Source organism: Ceratotherium simum, chromosome 17, assembly GCF_057802395.1.
Source record: "Ceratotherium simum simum isolate JZ-2026a chromosome 17, ASM5780239v1, whole genome shotgun sequence".
In the NCBI taxonomy this organism is placed as follows: Eukaryota; Metazoa; Chordata; class Mammalia; order Perissodactyla; family Rhinocerotidae; genus Ceratotherium; species Ceratotherium simum.
The window spans coordinates 22379060-22396691 of record NC_141916.1 but is presented as its reverse complement, the minus strand read 5'-3'; the positions used below and the strand labels follow the sequence as shown (position 1 = coordinate 22396691).

Sequence of the window (17632 nt, the reverse complement as noted above, 5' to 3'; positions counted from 1 at the left end):
ATAAATAAAATTATATATATATATATATATATATATATATATATATATATATAAGTAAAATGTTTTCAGAGCCTTACCACTGGTGCTCCTATGGTTCAGAAGCACACCCACTAGAAAACATCTTGGAATGAAAGACCTTTAATTCTATCCTCTTATGGAAAGTTTTGGGGGGTTCTTACTTTGATTTGCTGCCTTTTGCAACTTCTTGCCCTGAAGGCCCCCTTCCTTTGTGGAAAAGCTAGGGCGTGGGTATGAGGGGAATTGATCATTTTGAAGAGAATGGGATGATGGCTTTACTAACATTTCCATATATGTTGGTCATGTGTGGGGAGGGTGGGGGTGGAGGGTTAGGCAAAAGCTAGAATTCATCATATGAATTATGTGCTTGTTGGGACGCTCGGCCACTCCATCCCTGAGCAGTGCCAGTACATCCTGCAGACAGCTTCAACGCCACACTCTGTCTCTCTCCCACTCATATAAAATTCCATGCCAAGGTACAAACCACAATCCTCCCTTTCTTGGTTTTTCGTGCAAAAACTATTTTAGAATAAATTTAAATGTCAAACCTTCAAGAACTTTGAACAGAGGAGACTTCAGCTCACTCAGTTGACAACATGGCTAAAAAATAAAAAAAAAAATTCTGATGATGAAAGTACTAAAATTTTACAGGTCTATATTTTCCACTGAATTTAAGTTCCAGAGAGAAACAAAATTGCTATGTTGGAGGAATAGGATAAAAGAAGAAACACTGAGAAAAACATAACTCAACGGCTGCACTTTCATGCCTAGGAGAGGCCCAGGGGCCCCGTGTGTGAATAACATTGCAATGGCTGCTTTATGCAGTATGTAAATAAACGCGGTCCCCACACCATTTGAAATATTCCGCATTGACCTAAACAGGGATAGACATAAAATGCCAGTCCAGGCAGACATTCATGAATATACACATAGAACACATTGTGGGAAGAACTTGGTGCTTTTTCTCCCAAATATTTTATCATGTACACATTTCAAATTAGATACACATTCAGTGTTCATAGTCTGAGCAATAGAAAATACGTTTTTAATCAGTCCTAGACAGCAGGAAAAACTTCCTGCAAGAGTTCTAGGAGGTTTATTCTTCGTTTAACAGATGTTTACTGATAATAGAAGGCAGGAAGTTATATGACATGTCTCTAGCTTCAAAGAGTTTAAAACGTGGTAGAGATCTTTAGGGAGTCTGGTCATCAGGGAATTTAAGAGAACCTTCGTGTAGCTATGTGATAAAGGTGTCAAGCCATAAAGAGGAAAGAGAGGTCAGAGTTTTGATTTCAAAATTATAAACTGAAAAAGAATGTCTAGGCAATCTGGAAAAGTCTTGAGGTAGAAACAATTGAACCAAGCACAATATTACTCATTATTTAATCCAGTGTTTCCTAAATTATGGAATGTGTTCCTCTGACTCCTTTGAGAATCTGATGAAAGTTATGGGCTCAGAAATAGCCATCTACTCTCAAAGTTCCACACACAATGTCAGGGACTTGGACTCTGAGTCCATGGGCTTTGTAGTTTAAATCTAATACAGGTACATTTACCCTGGTTAATGTGTTATAACTATTTATTTATATACCTGTCTCCTCTACTAGAATATAAGCATTTATAGGACAGGATTGCATTATGTTTTATCTTTTATCCAAATCTCTCTCTGTTTAGCATTGTGGTGTTGTGTAGAAGGCACTAAAAATGTTGGTTGCCTGCTGCCTGTCTCAATGTCTAGGTGTTAGGTTAATAGAGCATCTTCCAAATGTCGGTCATTTGAGTAACTTCTTCACAGTTTTTGCCAGAGCTGTTTACCACCTGTATTACTAATTACTATCAAGAGCTGCAAGGTCGTGATTTTTGGTGTTAGAGCACTAAATAATATCACATTTCAGAATGAGCATGTTATTTTAATTCCATTTTCTTTTGGTCCAGCTTACACCAAGGAGAGAGTTCCAGTTTACTTCTGGTGTATCTTTAACACCTCTGACATTTGGAGATCTCCCTTTGGAACTAATATAGAGGCTTCTGTAGGCAGCAGTATCTGGATAGAAGTAAATGACGTTGCTTTGTTTTTCTTTCATTGTGTTTAGTTTTATGAAAAGTGATACTAATTTTCTATTTATGGGAAGTGACAAAAAATTTCTTTTAACATATACTTAAGTTAAAACAAAAAGAGTTGATTTAAAAAAAAAAAGCAGTGCATCAGTTATCTATTGCTGTGTAACAAACTACCCCAAAACTTATTGGTTTAAAAAACAATGACATTAAGATTCTATGGGTTGGCTGGGCTCAGCTGGGCAATTCTTCTTCTCCATGTGATGTCTTCTGGAGTTATTCCTGTGGCTTGAGAGTGTGGCTGGGACTAGAAGGTCCAAGATGACTTCATTTATATGTCTGGCAGCCCAGCTGGAGAGGCCAGAATGGCTGCAACTGGCTGAGCCTCTCTCTCTCCATGTGGTCTCTCATCATTCAGTAGTCTGGGCTTTTTTATATTGGATGGATCCCAAGAGAGTGAAGAAGAAAGCTGCAAAGTCTCTAAGGCCTAGACTTGGCAGTCACAAAGCATCACTCCTGCCCCATTTTGTCGGTCAAAGCGAGTGAGAAGACAAGTCTAGATTCAAGGGGAGGAGAAATACACTTCACATCTTTTAGGGAGGTTAGTGGCACGTGTGTTCAGAAGTGGAAAGAATCTTTGGCAATAATTTTGCAAACAATCTACCACAAATGGTAAGTAAATGATAAGTTGTAGCAGATATGGCAAAAATTGTGAAGGTGTTACTCAAGATTGCTATTTGAAAGATGTTATATTAATCTGTCATGCTAGACAGTTGGTCAGTCTGTTGATATTTTGTAGTACCTTGTACATATTAAGCACAGTGCTACACACAAAGAGATTAAAGGAAAAAGATAAAACATGATAAAACTTGTCCTAGAACTGCTTACATTCTAGTGAGGGAGACAAGTGTATAAATAAATAGTTATAACAAAATACCATGATGCATGTTACAGTAAAGAGTTTAAAGGTTTTATGTAAAGGTTTGAGTGCATATAGATTTCCTTGGGCCCATGATTTTTCTTAGTTTCTTGAGAAAGTGTGAGACCCTAAATGGACCTAACAAGCACTGATTGAATCAAGAGACACAATGGTGTGATGCACAGAGATGACAGCTGCTGACTGCAGTGTAAGGAAAGGCTTCAGAGAAGTGATAATACTTACAGATGGGAAGGAGGGATGACTGAGGAGGAAGAATTGGCTTGAGTTGGAAGCCAATTAGATGTGGTGAAGGGGTGCAGGGGGCAGGGGGGAGGGGGCGAGATGGGTGCAGGGGAAGGAGGAGGAAATGGTGAAAGAAGATAGGAATGTGGGAAGTTGGAGAAAGGAGAAGAGGCAGAAGTTAATTCCAGAATGACTGAATTTTCTAGCTGGGGAGAATGGTAGAAAGGAAGAAGAACAGGTTGTCTGGAAACATGTCTCCAGAATTCAGTTTTTTTCAAGTTGTCATTGAAGTGCCTGTGTGCTAAAACCAATAAACAATGGGAAATTAAGGTCTGGAACTTATTACCTTGTGCTAGGCACCTTTATAGTAATTGGGTATAAAGCAGTGAATATCCTAAGAGAGGTGATGCCCATATACCCATGGAACTTACATTCTAGTAGAGTTGGGGACAGGGGGAAGAGGTGGAGAGAGACAATTAGAATGTAAAAAAGTTCATATAAATTTTACCTAATGTTAAATGCCAAGAATAAAATAAATCTAATTAATGAGATAGGGTGGGTTGGGGCAGCTACTTTATCTAGGATAGTATGGTAACTGAAGGCAGCTATCTGAAATATAACTCAAAGCTAGGAAAGAAATTACCTTCTTTTAGCTTAATAAGGTAGGAAAATTATACTAGCAGGAGATTAACCTTTGCAATGTAAGGTGGTCTCACCCAGAGACCAGGTCATTGTGAGGGACTCTTCCCCCACCACCTCCACCCACAGACATCTGAATCTTCCCTATCTAGCAGCAGAACCAAGTGGAATAGATAATGAGTATAAATGAAAACCCACCTTATTGGCCAGGACACCAGAGGAGTAGAAAGTTCAGGGAGAGAATGTATGCAAGAGCGGCAAGGGGGAGTCACTCACTGGCCACCAATGGGGTGGCCATATGAGGCTCCCAAAAGTAAGAGATTGAGCCCCACTCCCATAGTTTGTACTAGGAATGAGTTAACTAGTCTAGGGATGCCACTCTCAATTCCCCACCACACTTTGAATGTTGTACAGAAGGATTACATCACTCTATGAGATGGATTACATCGCTTGGACTTGAGTGCAGAACCGATTGCACGGTCTTGTGGGTTTTGGGTTGGTTGGTTTGAGGTAATGGTAGGACATGATCCTCCCTCACCATCCATAGGGAATTGTCTGGATTCCTTCAGTGGGGATGATGGGTTGAGAACAGAGTTGCCTCTGGGTCAATCTACCACCAGGGAGACTTTGTCTTCTGACTCTTCTACTCCATTCACACCAAGGCAAGGATATAATTAATTTTTAAGAAAATCATATATTGTAATATTATTCTGATTTTTCATTACTCATTTCTGAGCACATCTCCCCCACTCCCATGAAGAATGTGCACAGTGTTAAGTAAATCAGTCTATGTCTGCATCTACTTTGGCTAGTGCCAGGATGTTCCTCTAGATTTCAGGTAAACAAGGACAAATTAGTTTATGATGTGTTGAAATTATAGGATCCCATTAAATAAAACCTTCAGTGATTGGAACATATCGTCATTTTAGAGCTTACAAAGATTTCAAATATTGGATGGGCAAAAAACAGATTTAGATGATTGCATCTATTATCTTTTTTTTTTTTTAACCTTAGGTAAAATACCATTTCAAAGCCACAGCCTTTGAGTATTACTAGAAACTATGGGCAGAAGAAGCGAGCAGTGTGCCAGTCTATTTGCCACAGCTCTGGACCTCATTCTGAGAGAAGAGGTTCAGGTTTTGGAAGTTTTTATACCGTTATTTTTCTGCCATTCACTGTTATCACTCTGATTCAATCTATAAACTGGGATGTTATTAAAAATACAAAATGTTGCCAAGGAGGAATTAATCCATCAAACACAGACATTACATAGGACTCTAAAATCCTAAAAAGTACACATTACAGCAAAGTTGCAGAAAATTTGGCTTGGTATCATGGAGCTGCTGTCTTCCTTTATCCCATTGTTTGTGACCTTGACTATTTCAATCATGACGTAAACCCATGGAATCAAATCACTGACATGTTTATGGTTCTCTAGTCACATTTGGTAGTTATTAATACTATAGAGGTGACAAGGACACGTTCAACATACAGTGCCTCCTGTCAAGAGAAAATGAAAATCTTCCGGTAAACTTCCCGGAGCACTGGCAGTAGGCTTTGTCCTAAGTCCGTCCCCTAGCAAAGACTCTTAAAGTGGGAATCTGAACTAGTCACCCCAGACTTAATATAAGGGAGGGAAGGATAACAGTGTTGGGACCCTACTACTACCAGTAATAATAATACAAACAATAGCAATGACCTGGTACTTACTATGTTCCAGGGACTGTGTTAAGCACCTTCCATACATTAACCAATTTAATCCACACAACAGCAATCGATACCGTGGCTACCTTCCTTTTACAGACGAGGAAACTGAGGCTCAGAGAGGTTACACGTTGAGAAGTCGAGGAGCTGGAATGAGAGTTGGTGCAGACAGGTGAATGATCTGATAGTAAATGTGAGGAAGATGTGATTTTTCTGTAAAGTGAAAAAAGTCACTTGGGAAAAAGCTGCTCCATCTTTGAAGCCACTGCTAACCCTGAGGAGAGGGAGTGGTGTCACCCTCCTAGCTCCAGGCCTTTGCAGCTGCTCAGGCTCTGCCCCACCACGAGAAGGGGCCGAGGACCTGGAGAGAGGCTGTGTGGGGCCACTGCTGAGACTCTTCTCATCTAAGCCACGTATCCCAGAATCATAAAATGTTTGATCTGGAAGCATGGGTGGGGAGACACTAGACTCCCCATTTTGCAGAGAGGGCCCTGAAGTGCCACATAGACTTACCTTTGGGTCACGGGGTCACGTTCTCTTTGGTCCCAGGAAAGCAGACTTTTCCAGGGAGGCAGTTAACTGAGCAGGAATCTGGAGCCCAGTTTATTTGTATCTTCCTTTACCTCCTGTTCCTGACACACAGAAATGACAAGGATAAAAGGTAGAACAAAAGGGAGGAGATCCTACCAGATTTTATGGAGAAACATGAAAAGGAAAGAGACTTTCAGGCGGGACTTATTTATAGCTGTGTGGGGTGTATGGATGTGTGCTTATGGGTATGAGCATTCAGGAACTGGGAAGTTTAAATTCCTTTAATATTCTTAGTTGGTTCCCTGGGAGGATTCATTATTTTAGTTTTCATATTGATACTATTAGGAAAAGTCAGAAAATTCAGATCTCTCAATTCCTCACAGGAATTCCTGCCAGCATCTCTTCACGAGTGCTCCTAACCTGGCCTTCTTTGGTGCTCTACGTTCGGACACGGAATCATCACTATTACCTGGACCCTTTGATGTGGACCGAGGTTCCACTCAGGCATGTTGGAGAGAAGGCACCTTCCATTGCTGCCATGTTTTACCCCAGCCCTCTCATCACTGTGCCCAGGAAATCATTCCCTTTTCCACCTCCTAATTATGCCTCCCGGTACTTTACGGTAAGGGTGACATTTTTCTCTTGACAGGCAGTATTGTAGTATAGAACTATCCTTGTCACTCTTTATTGCCTTTAATAACTACAAAATCTCTTACACGACGTCTAGACCTTCATAAACATATGTTGGTGGCACTATTTTATCAGTCCTGAGACAGTCAAGGTCACAGACAATGTGCCAGAGGAAGGAAGACAGTGAACAGACTATTATAAATAGATGTGTAGCTTGAAAATGACCCTTTCAGACGTGGGGACATTAGTTGGCAATGGGAAGGAAGTGATGAAATGCAATAATAATTTTATTTTACTTAGGAAAGTCTCCAGGTGTATGTCAAATGCTTGCTATGTTTAATCTGATTGGCATTTTAGCATGTCAGAGATTTAAACATTGATCATAGTTATTTCATGACAATGAGAAGTGAATTAGAAGATAAGAACGGAGCAAAAGTGCAGTTTGAATAGTCAAAAGTTAGCATATGATACATAAATTTTAACTTAGGAAATCTAAGTGAAACGTGTAAGAACAATGTAGCTTATATTTTGTTATTTTGAACTTTTAAAAACATAATCATTGGAGATCATTTTAGGTAGTAAGTTGAAATATTGGTACTGAATCCCATTTCCTTGTCTTTTGATCTCTCGTTCATCCTCAACAGATATATTTTAACAATGAAACATCTAAAAGGTATATCAATTTTGTTATTTGGTACTCAAAAATGTCCCCAAGACATGGGTTTCCACTTGCCACTGTATGGACTGATGATTTGTGCTTAACAGACGTCAGAACTCCCAGCATCTGGGGAGAGAGAAAAGCAACAAAAACAATAGCAGTGAAAGTAATAATAGCATTAATTGGTGTCCATAGCCATTAATGTTAACTCTTTCAATACCCTGCTTAGACAGGTATTATTACAATAGTATGAGGCATCAAGAGTTCGGGCAATGAGGTTAGACCTTGGGTAACTCCTCTAGGAATTGCAATTTCCTCATCTGTAAAGGAGAAAGTATTACTTATAATAATAATTATTATTAATACCGCCTTGAAGTTTTTTTCTGAAGATTAAATGAAGAATGCATGTAAAGCCCTTAGCACAGGGCCTATATTATGACTGTTAGTTATTAGCATCATCATCATTGTCCCCATTTTTCAGGTGAAGAAGCAAGGGCTCAGAGATCCAAAAAGCTGGGAAATGGAAGGCAGGAATTGAACCAGAGGCACCTGCCTCCAAGCCTTTGCTGGTTGTCAGCAGCCCTCTCCCATGTTGCATTTGGGGTTGCTTTGTGGGAAAGGAGGCTGTGGACTGAGGTTTAGCCTTTGGCCAGGAATCTGACTCCAACTATGAAAAGAGGTGACAGCAACGTGGGGACAAGTGGTTATTTATAGTCGGGGCCTCAGGGGCCTCAGATGCTGACTCTGATTGGCACTCGTCTCCCTGCTGCATTCCTGCCTTCTCCCAATGGGGTTGCCCTTTCCATGGGTCATAGCTGCCTAACTCTAGAAAAATGTTTAATTAGGTCATTCACCCGTATCCAGTTTCTATGAACTTGCTTAATTCCCTGGATAACTAGAAGGAGGGAAGGGAGATAACCTACCAGTTAGATACCTGCCCCTCCTGCTCCTTTCATGTTGAATAGACCTGGGCGCTCGGCTTGTCTGCACAACCCTCGTCAGTTTATGAAGCTTCATTTGTGGCATCTTGCAGGAGAGGGAAAACATGTGCTATTCTTGAGTATGAGTCACCAATGGCAGAAACATAACACTTACAAGCAGTTACTCTGGTCTTCCATCTATTCAGCTCATTTCCTGCTAAAGAATAGGCATCTGTACCGTGCAACTTCCCACCCCTTGCAAAAATTTGGGAGGAGAGATGCTATTTGAAGTTGAAGGTTTCTTTGCGTGACATCCAATAAATCTTGATTTTGCAGTCTTGTCTTTTTAAGTGTTTTTAGAAAAAAATTTCTCTGCAGAATGATCTCCTGATAGGGGATGGTGAAGTCACCACTCATTGGTATTTAATCTCTTTTCCTTCTGTGTTCCTGTCTCTGTGATTCTCCCTTGCATTAGATTTGGTAGTTTGCATGTTTGTTTTCCTCTGTTGGTGCAGAGGCTTCTTGCAGGCAAGGACAAGGTTTCTTTCTCTTCATTTGCACTGAGCCAGGACAGAGCACTGCTCAGTGACATCAGAGCACATAGAGCTAGTGGATCCCTGTGTAGTAATTTGGGCTAAACCTTCTTGCTGGCCGATAACCTTTCAATGAGTGAAAAGGAGAAGGGAGCTCATAGTCTTGACTCCAGGAGGCAGAAATAATGTTAGCAAGTTGGGCTTCTTTGGCAGTCACTAATTGACACCAGCATAGGGTGTGGAAGGGGTTGAAAGGGAGAGAAAAAAAGAGAGAGGGCAGAAAGATGCAGAAGAAAGGACCTGAAGATAAAAAAGACGGGGCTAGGATAAGGAATGTATTTACATCACCAATTATTTCTCCCCTTCCCAACCCTGTCTCTTCCCCGTGTGCTCTGCCCTTACCCTAGCTACTGACACCTTCATTTAATTTTTTTTTAAAGCTTAATCAATGGCAATAGACGTTAGCTCAGAGCCGGTCTTCCTCAGCAAAAAGAGGAGGATTAGCATGGATGTTAGCTCAGGGCTGATCTTCCTCACAAAAATAAATAAAATAAATAAATAAATAAATAAAGCTTAATCAAGAGAATGGATTTCATTGGGCTCTCAAATCAGAAAGAGGTGGAGGCTGACACTATTAGGCAGTGAAAAGCGTGTCACTATTTTTCCTTCTTTAGCCAGGTCAAGAGTTCCTATACTACCGGGAGCTGGAGATGGTACATCTGAATATCTGATCTCCCAGGCCCAGAAGAGATGATAGTGGGGTTTGGGAGAGGAGTGTAGGAGGGAGGGCCAACTGGGGAATGAGGGGTCATTATGCAACAGGTCCCACATCAGTTTGGGGGGAGTATATGTATTTTATGCAGAGCTATGCTGGGGTAGACCTACTGCACAGCTAAATATAATCTTCCCGTGATTTCAACGGGACGAGCTCTTACTTGAGCCCTGCTTTAAAAGAAATGGCTTTCCATTTTCTGTTTTCATAAACCTTTCTTTCTTCTTTCATTCTCCTCTGATGAAAGAAAGCAGGAGAATGGGAAATAAGAGAATAATTGGTTGTGAAAAGAATAACAATTTTCTAAAGGCAGGCAACATAACGTTAGTTCTAGATTCTTTCACTCTAGAAAGAAAAAGTTATCAGGCCTACTTTTGCCATTCATGATACTTTTTAGCATACTTTTATTTAAATTTAATTCTGTTTTTACCAATCATCATAACTTTAATAAAGAGACTGCATTAGGTCTCCTAAACCTTACTGTACACAGGATAACTTTATTTCAGACAGTTCTGCAGAATTGAAGTGTCAGTTGGTTGAGGGTCACCTGTTTCCTTTCTAGAGACATCTCTGAAGAGAAAAGAAGGTACAGGAAAAGAGAGAAGGAAAAATAATGGGCAATGAGGAGAGTTAAGAGGAAACATTTTTTAGAAAGTGAAACACTGATCACGATGGATAGATCTGATTTTTGTTGTCATGGAGATCACAGAAGCTGCTTCTTATTCCCAAAGACGAGTACAGTTCAGTTGGCTTGTTCTGCATACACGTGGTGCTAGTCAGCTCAGGTCCACTGCCAGCACTTCAGAGTCGCCTCCACTCCTGGACCGTGGGGACGATGAGCAATGCACAATCCCCTTGGCTTCCCAGTGTCTTCCATCTGTGGCACTTTCTCTCATTTAGTTTCCAATTTGCTTGAAATAGTTTTATTTACTCTAAAGGAAGATGGTGCTGTGTTGCCAGTGGCAGGCTCTGCATCATCGCCGAGAACGCTGTCAGCGTAGTATTAGAGAATAAAACGGGAGCAGGTGGACGTTGGATGAAGCCAGCAGCAAGCACAGATGGCAGTGCAAAAACCTTAACTTTATTCTACTCGGGGCCATGCTTTGTATTTCCATACTCTCGCTAATATGGCACAAAGCTACTATAAGCAAGACTCTTTTTATCCATCTTGTGGGAGAGGCAGGCCTGGAATTTGATTTTAGTGGTTTGGTTTCAGCATTTTTTTCATCCTCCCATGTAATCTGCTACCCGCTTTGCTAAAGAGTAACACAATAGGTCGTAAAGATCAGTGAACTGGTCCAAAGGCTCAATTCAGTTCGTGTTTATTGCCTTCCTTTACTGTCTTTCAACCCTGGGGTTATAAAGATGATAAAAGCATGGTTCCTGACCTCACCAAGCTCACAGGTTAGCCAAGAGAGACAAAGGCAAAGGAAGCACAGGGTCAGGCTGAGACACTGTCTGTGCTTCATAATATTTTTGGAAGAAACGAATCAAGTGCTAGCTTTCTCGAACAATACTAACAATTCATTTCAGCAAGAAAGATGGAGATGGAAAGCCAAATGGGTAAGTAGGAGGGAGGGGGAAATTTGGTGGAGGTGCTGTGTTAGAATTATAGGAGAGTGAAGGGAGTTTTTTCCCTTCAATTTTTTATATTGAAAAATTTCAGACTTATAGAAAAGTTAGAAAAATAGTACAAGGGGTACCCATATACCCTTTACGTAGACTTACCAATTGTTAACATTCTGTCGCGTTCATTTGCATTGTGTGTGTATTTTTTTGGACTATAAAAGTTACAGACCTCACGACATTTCACCCCTCAGTCATTAACAGGCATGATCACACCCTTAAAATAAACTGTAATTCCATAATATCATCTAATATAGAATCCATATTCAAATTTTCATAGTTTCCCCAAATATGTCTTTTATAGATTTTTTCTCCCCAATTCACGATTTGATCAAGGTTCAAACGTTGCATTTAGTTGTGTCTCTTAGTCTCTTTGGATTTATGTTTTTGTTTTGCTTTGTTTCATGACACTGAATTTTTGGAGTTTAGGCTGGTTATATTGCAGAATGTCCCATATGTTGGATTTATCTGATTGTATCTTCATGAATAGATTCAGGTTAAACATTTTGGCAAGAATCCCACAAATAGATGTTGTAGTATAACAGCTTAACATCTAGTGTTCATGATCTTTGCGGGTTTATGTGTGTGTATCTGTCTGTATTCTACTAGGGGAAGGGTTTTAGTTTTTATCAAATTTTCGAAGAGTCTATGAGCCCCCCAAAGTTAAGAACTGAGATAGAGAAGGAGTAAGTCATTATTAGCAGGAGGTTAATAGGTATTCAGTCTACACTTACATCTTGTTCTTTTTTTTTTTTTAATTTTTTGTTTATTGCAGTAACATTGGTTTATAACATTGTATAAATTTCAGGTGGACATCATTATACTTCTATTTCTGCATAGATTACATCATGTTCACCACCAAAATACTAATTACAACCCATCACCACACACATGTACCGAATTATCCCTTTCACCCTCCTCCCTCCCTCCTTCCCCTCTGGTAACCACCAATCCAATCTCTGTCCCTATGTGTTTGTTTATTGTTGTTATTATCTACTACTTAATGAAGGAAATCATACAGTATTTGACCTTCTCCCTCTGACTTATTTCACTTTGCATTATACCCTCAATGTCCATCCAGGTTGTCAAAATGCCTGGATTTCATCGTTTCTTATGGCTGAGTAGTATTCCATCGTGTATATATACCACATCTTCTTTGTCCATTCGTCCCTTGATGGGCACTTAGGTTGCTTCCAAGTCTTGGCTATTGTGAATAACGCTGCAATGAACACAGGGGTGCATGTACCTTTACAAATTGGTGTTTTCAAGTTTTTTGGATAAATACCCAGCAGTGGAATAGCTGGATCATATGGTAGTTCTATCCTTGATTTTTTGAGGAATCTCCATACTGTTTTCCATAGTGGCTGCACCAGTTTGCACTCCCACAAGCAGTGTATGAGAGTTCCCCTCTCTCCACATCCTCTCCAACACATGTTGTTTCCTGTCTTGTTAATTATAGCCATTCTGACGGGTGTGAGGTGATATCTCATTGTAGTTTTGATTTGCATTTCCCTGATAGTTAGTGATTTTGAACATCTTTTCATGTGTCTGTTGGCCATCTGTATATCTTCTTTGGAGAAATGTCTGTTCAGGTCTTTTGCCCATTTTTTAATTGGGTTGGTAGTTTTTTTGTTGTTGAGATGCATGAGTTCTTTATATATTTTGGAGATTAAGCCCTTATCAGATGTATGGTTTGCAAATATCTTCTCCCAATTGTTAGGTTGTTTTTCGTTTTGTTGATGGTTTCCTTTGCTGTGCAGAAGCTTTTTAGTTTGATGTAGTCCCATTTGTTTATTTTTTCTATTGTTTCTCTTGCCCGGTCAGACATGGTGTTTGAAAATATGTTGCTAAGACCGATGTCGAAGAGCGTACTGCCTATGTTTTCTTCTAGAAGTTTCACAGTTTCAGGTCTTACATTCAAGTCTTTAATCCATTTGGAGTTAATTTTTGTGTATGGTGTAAGGTAAGGGTCTACTTTCATTTTTTTGCATGTGGCTATCCAGTTTTCCCAACACCATTTGTTGAAGAGACTTTCTTTTCCCCATTGTATGTTCTTGGCTCCTTTGTTAAAGATTAGCTGTCCATAGATATGTGGGACATCTTCTTAAACTATTAAATATTTTGTGCGTTTTTAAACATAGTACTTGCACTTGTAGGTTTTTAAAAAAGTAATGCATACACATGGTGAAATGTTCAAATAATACAAAAATATTACAGAGTGAAAAGTGTCCTTCTGACCCCAGTTCTCCAGGTCACCGGTCCTTCTTGGCAAAAGTAACTTGCATTCCCCATTTCTTGAGTATCCCTCTGGATAGTCTATGTGTAGGTAAGTATATGTGTGGTATGGGTACTTTTATTGAATTATTTTACACAAGTGGGAGAGTTGTACAAAGGAGGTGTGCCAGAAGTGAATTCGACTCGAATCAACTTCAAATATCTGAAGTGAAAAAAAAAATCAACTTCATATACCTGGCAAAACAAAAATAGTAAAAAGACCAAAGGAAAGAAACCAAAGCAAAAGAGAATCAGTGCTGGCGATCAATGGGCGAGCAGGAGAGGGACACACCAATCCCCTGATCCTTCAGCTGGACTCACTCTCAGCGTGTGCACAGCCCTGAGCCGAGCATGAGGCTTGCTTTTTATTTTTGTTTTACTGTGGTGAGAACACTTAACCTGAGATCTACCCTCTTCACAAATTTAGAGTGTACTGGACGATATTGTTATCTATAGGCACAATGTTGAACAGCAGATCTCTAGAACTTACTCATCTTGTGTAACTGAAACTTGATACCTGTTGATTAGCAACTCCTCCTTTTCTTCTCCCCCTCTGCTTCTGGCAACCACCTTTCTATTCTTTGCTTCTGTGAGTTTGACTCTTTTAGATACCTCATATAAGTGGACTCATGCATTATTTGTCCCTCTGTGACTGGCTTATTTCACTTTAGTATAATGCCCTCAAGCTTCATCCATGTTGTCGTATATGGCAGGATTTCCTTTTCTTTTATGGCTGAAGAGAGGCTAGCTTTTAAAGACTGTACGTGTCACACAGCATGGCCACTAAATGGAAGCCAGCTTCATCTGATGTGCAACTGAAGAACTAGAAATGCCTTTAGTGCCAAAGGAAACACCAGCACTGTGCAGGATTTCCTGAGAGAGGGTTTGTGAGCCTCCAAACTCGCATTGCTCCAAGGGTTCTACGAGGGACATTTGGATTGTGTACAATTCCAGCCTCACACACGGACTTGAGAACCCCGTGTAAGGTGGGCTCTATTGCTCCTTGTTCAGTTCTGTGCTCTTAAAAAAGTTAACGGGATATCTTGGTTGTTCCACATAGCATATACAGATCCACTTTATTCTTTTACATGGCTACATAATATTCCATTACATAAATGTACCAGAGTTTGTTCAAAACCAGTCCTCTATTGATGGGTAGTTAGATTGTTTTCAGACATTTGCTACTACTATTATAATGCTGCAAGGAATGATGTGTCTTTTTATAATAATACATTTTGGGGATCTTGCATGATCAAATGGCCATAGGAGAACAATGAGAATACTTTTGCTATATTTATGAAAAATATGGCTTTGTTTTCTTTTCTGGTTACTTTTGTATTGAAACTGTTTCAGTCCTGATTCCTATGACTTCAACATTTCAAAATTGAGTTTAAAAAATAATATTACTCTTTAAAAAAATCCCAATTAGCATAATTTTAAAATCCATTTACTGGCAATAGGGTCTCAAAAGATAACTTACCAAGTATCTCTAGTAGTTAGTGTTTATTCAACAAATATTTATTGAGTGCTTCTATGTACCAGGGATAATATTAAGGGTTTTAGTGTGTTTTCTGCCTCCTAGTATCATTGAAATTATGATGAAATTTAAGACTAAGAACTGTTCATTAGATAATTGCTCATTTATTCTATTAAATTTATAACATTTGTATACCAGTGAGGTGGAGAGGAGGGGAAAGGTAATAAATATATTTGTATTAAAAATTTTATTTTAATGTATTTCTTAGGTAGCAGGTATGGAAACTGGTTCCCTTCTTTCTCTTTCTTTTCTTCTTCTTCTTTTTTTCAATGATTAACCGAATGTTATGTGTTAATGTTAAATGGTTTTGGAAGCCTTGACTGTCCTAGATTCTAGGATGAAGTTTTCAGAATATACCACATTAGAAGCTATTTACTATGACAAGGGTACAACTAATCCCTGATTAAGACTGTAAACCTAATATACATAAATGGATTTCAGATATTCAGATGCAATTGATATGCTTCCCTGAATTTTATAGAGCAGAAAATAATTACAATCTTCACTTATCTGATTAATGTCTATATGTTAAAATTATTTTATTTATTTATTTTTGAATGGATTATACATGCGATATAAAATTTTAAAATGGTACAAAAGGCATCTGATTCTATTCCACAGAGCCAACCAATGCAGCCAGTTTCTTGTGAGATGCTCGATGCAGACAGAAGCAATTATATAGGTTTACATTTCCTCTCTCCTTCCCTCCCTCCCTTCCTTCTTGCTCTCTCTCCAGTTTTAATAATTGGTACCGCAGTCCTTCTTCATTCTTCTTTTTATTTTTCCCTAGATACTTTTTCCTGGATCTTATTGCTTATTTAGTTTTATGCAGGAACTTTAAAATCAACTTGTTTAGTTTGAAAAAAAAAAAATCCTATAATAATTCTGGGAGTGGGATGCCCAATATTTATAAATTAACTTTGAAAGAATTGACATCTCAAGATGCAGAGTATTTTAAACCAAAACATGATATGCCTTTCCATTTGTTTCAGTCTTTTTAAAAATAACTATTACATTTATCTCGAGGAATTTTTATCTTTTTGTTTTTAGTAAATAGAGTGATTCCTTCTGTTATATCTTCTGGTTGTTGTTTGTATGTATGAAGACTATTGATTTTTCCATGCTATGTTTTTTACCATTCAGGATTCTTTCATTGTTTATTTTACTTTTTCAGCAGATTCTCGTGAGTTCTCCAGCTAAGGAATCATTTTATCTGCACATACCTCCAGAACAGTATTAAATTATGGTGATGCTAAGTTGTATGGCTGGGTTAACTTATTTATGTGCACTTTTTCAAACAAAGTCTCTCTGGCTAACTGCTTAATTGAAAGCAATATAAGCTGTTAAATATGAACACAGACAAAACATCCAAACCCGTGATCGACATAAAAACAAAACAAAACAATCAACCAACAAAAACTGTTCTCATATGCAATAGCTTGTGAATCAGACATCTCAATTTAGTGAAAACAAAACAATAAAATGAAATATTTGGATATCAAGGTTAAGATTTGTATCACGATCATGAATTACCTTCAATTTCAAATTTTTTGTGTTCCTTAAAACTCATTGTTCTCATTTATTAATCTTATAATAAATACATGTAACAAATTTGAACCGATAAAATATTCTAATAAAATATTGCTTTTATTATCTCTTTTTTATGTTGTAGATCCACATTTGAAAACCGAGTTTAGGTGACAAAAAAATTGAAAACACTGGATTTCCTCCTCTTGCCTCTCACTTTGCTGGCACAGAACTTGTCATTGTAGACTCAGTGTCAGTAGGTCAATGGCCCAACAGTCCCTGTGTTTTGTGCTGGAAATACCTACAGAGAGGGAATCTTAGACTCTTATAAGTGAAATTCTCAACAATACACTGTACTGTTTGCTTACCTGCAATGTATGGATTGTTAAGATAAGGCAGGGTGGGAACCTGACCTACCCAGCATATCTTTTATGAAGGAAATGATTCATTAACACTCAACCTGAAAGACCTTGCCTGGAAACACAGCTCAGTATTACATAATCAAGCATTTGAAAACAAAGTGTCCCAGAAAACAGGTTGGAAATCAATTCCCATCACTTTCTCTCTTTATTTTAACTCTTTGTTTCTGTTGACAGCAGTAACCTTTTGTTCTGCAGTTTATGCAGTGGATTCGAGGTATCCTTGTGAGGTGGTGAGGCGGGTTTCATCGCTCTCCTTTTACAAGAGAGGAAAGCGGGGCTCACAGAGTTCAGTGACTCGCCCAGGGCTGTGTGGGCAGAAAGTGGTCAAGCCAGGAGTTACTAACGCCAGGTCTTCCGAGGAGGTGGGAGGGCGTGGATTATATAACTTCATCTTTTAGAAACTCAGTTTTCTGATCTGTAGGATGAGAATAATAGTCATTTCCCAGTATTGTTATAAAAATTAAATGAGATAAGGTAAGTAAAATGTCTAGGTCGGTATTCAACATATCCCTGGAGTTCAATACATATTTATTTCATTGACTTTTTAGCTCTTTCCTCTTGGGGCCGTGTTTATATTTCTATAGCTGTAGCCTTAATCAGTACTTTAAAATTTCCACTGCC

The 17632-nt window shown here is 38.9% G+C and overlaps 1 long non-coding RNA gene across 1 annotated transcript in view; it reads right to left on the bottom strand.

Annotated features, from left to right (window-relative positions):
• Positions 1-78: 78 nt before the first annotated feature.
• LOC147914751 (uncharacterized) overlaps positions 79-17632 on the bottom strand; it is an 86020-nt gene continuing 68466 nt past the window's right edge. Inside the window, exons 3-4 of the long non-coding RNA XR_015554955.1 lie at positions 6095-17426; positions 79-5728 (exon numbers count right to left, since the gene is read on the bottom strand). This is a non-coding gene — a long non-coding RNA (uncharacterized LOC147914751). The remainder of the gene's footprint in view (positions 5729-6094; positions 17427-17632) is intronic.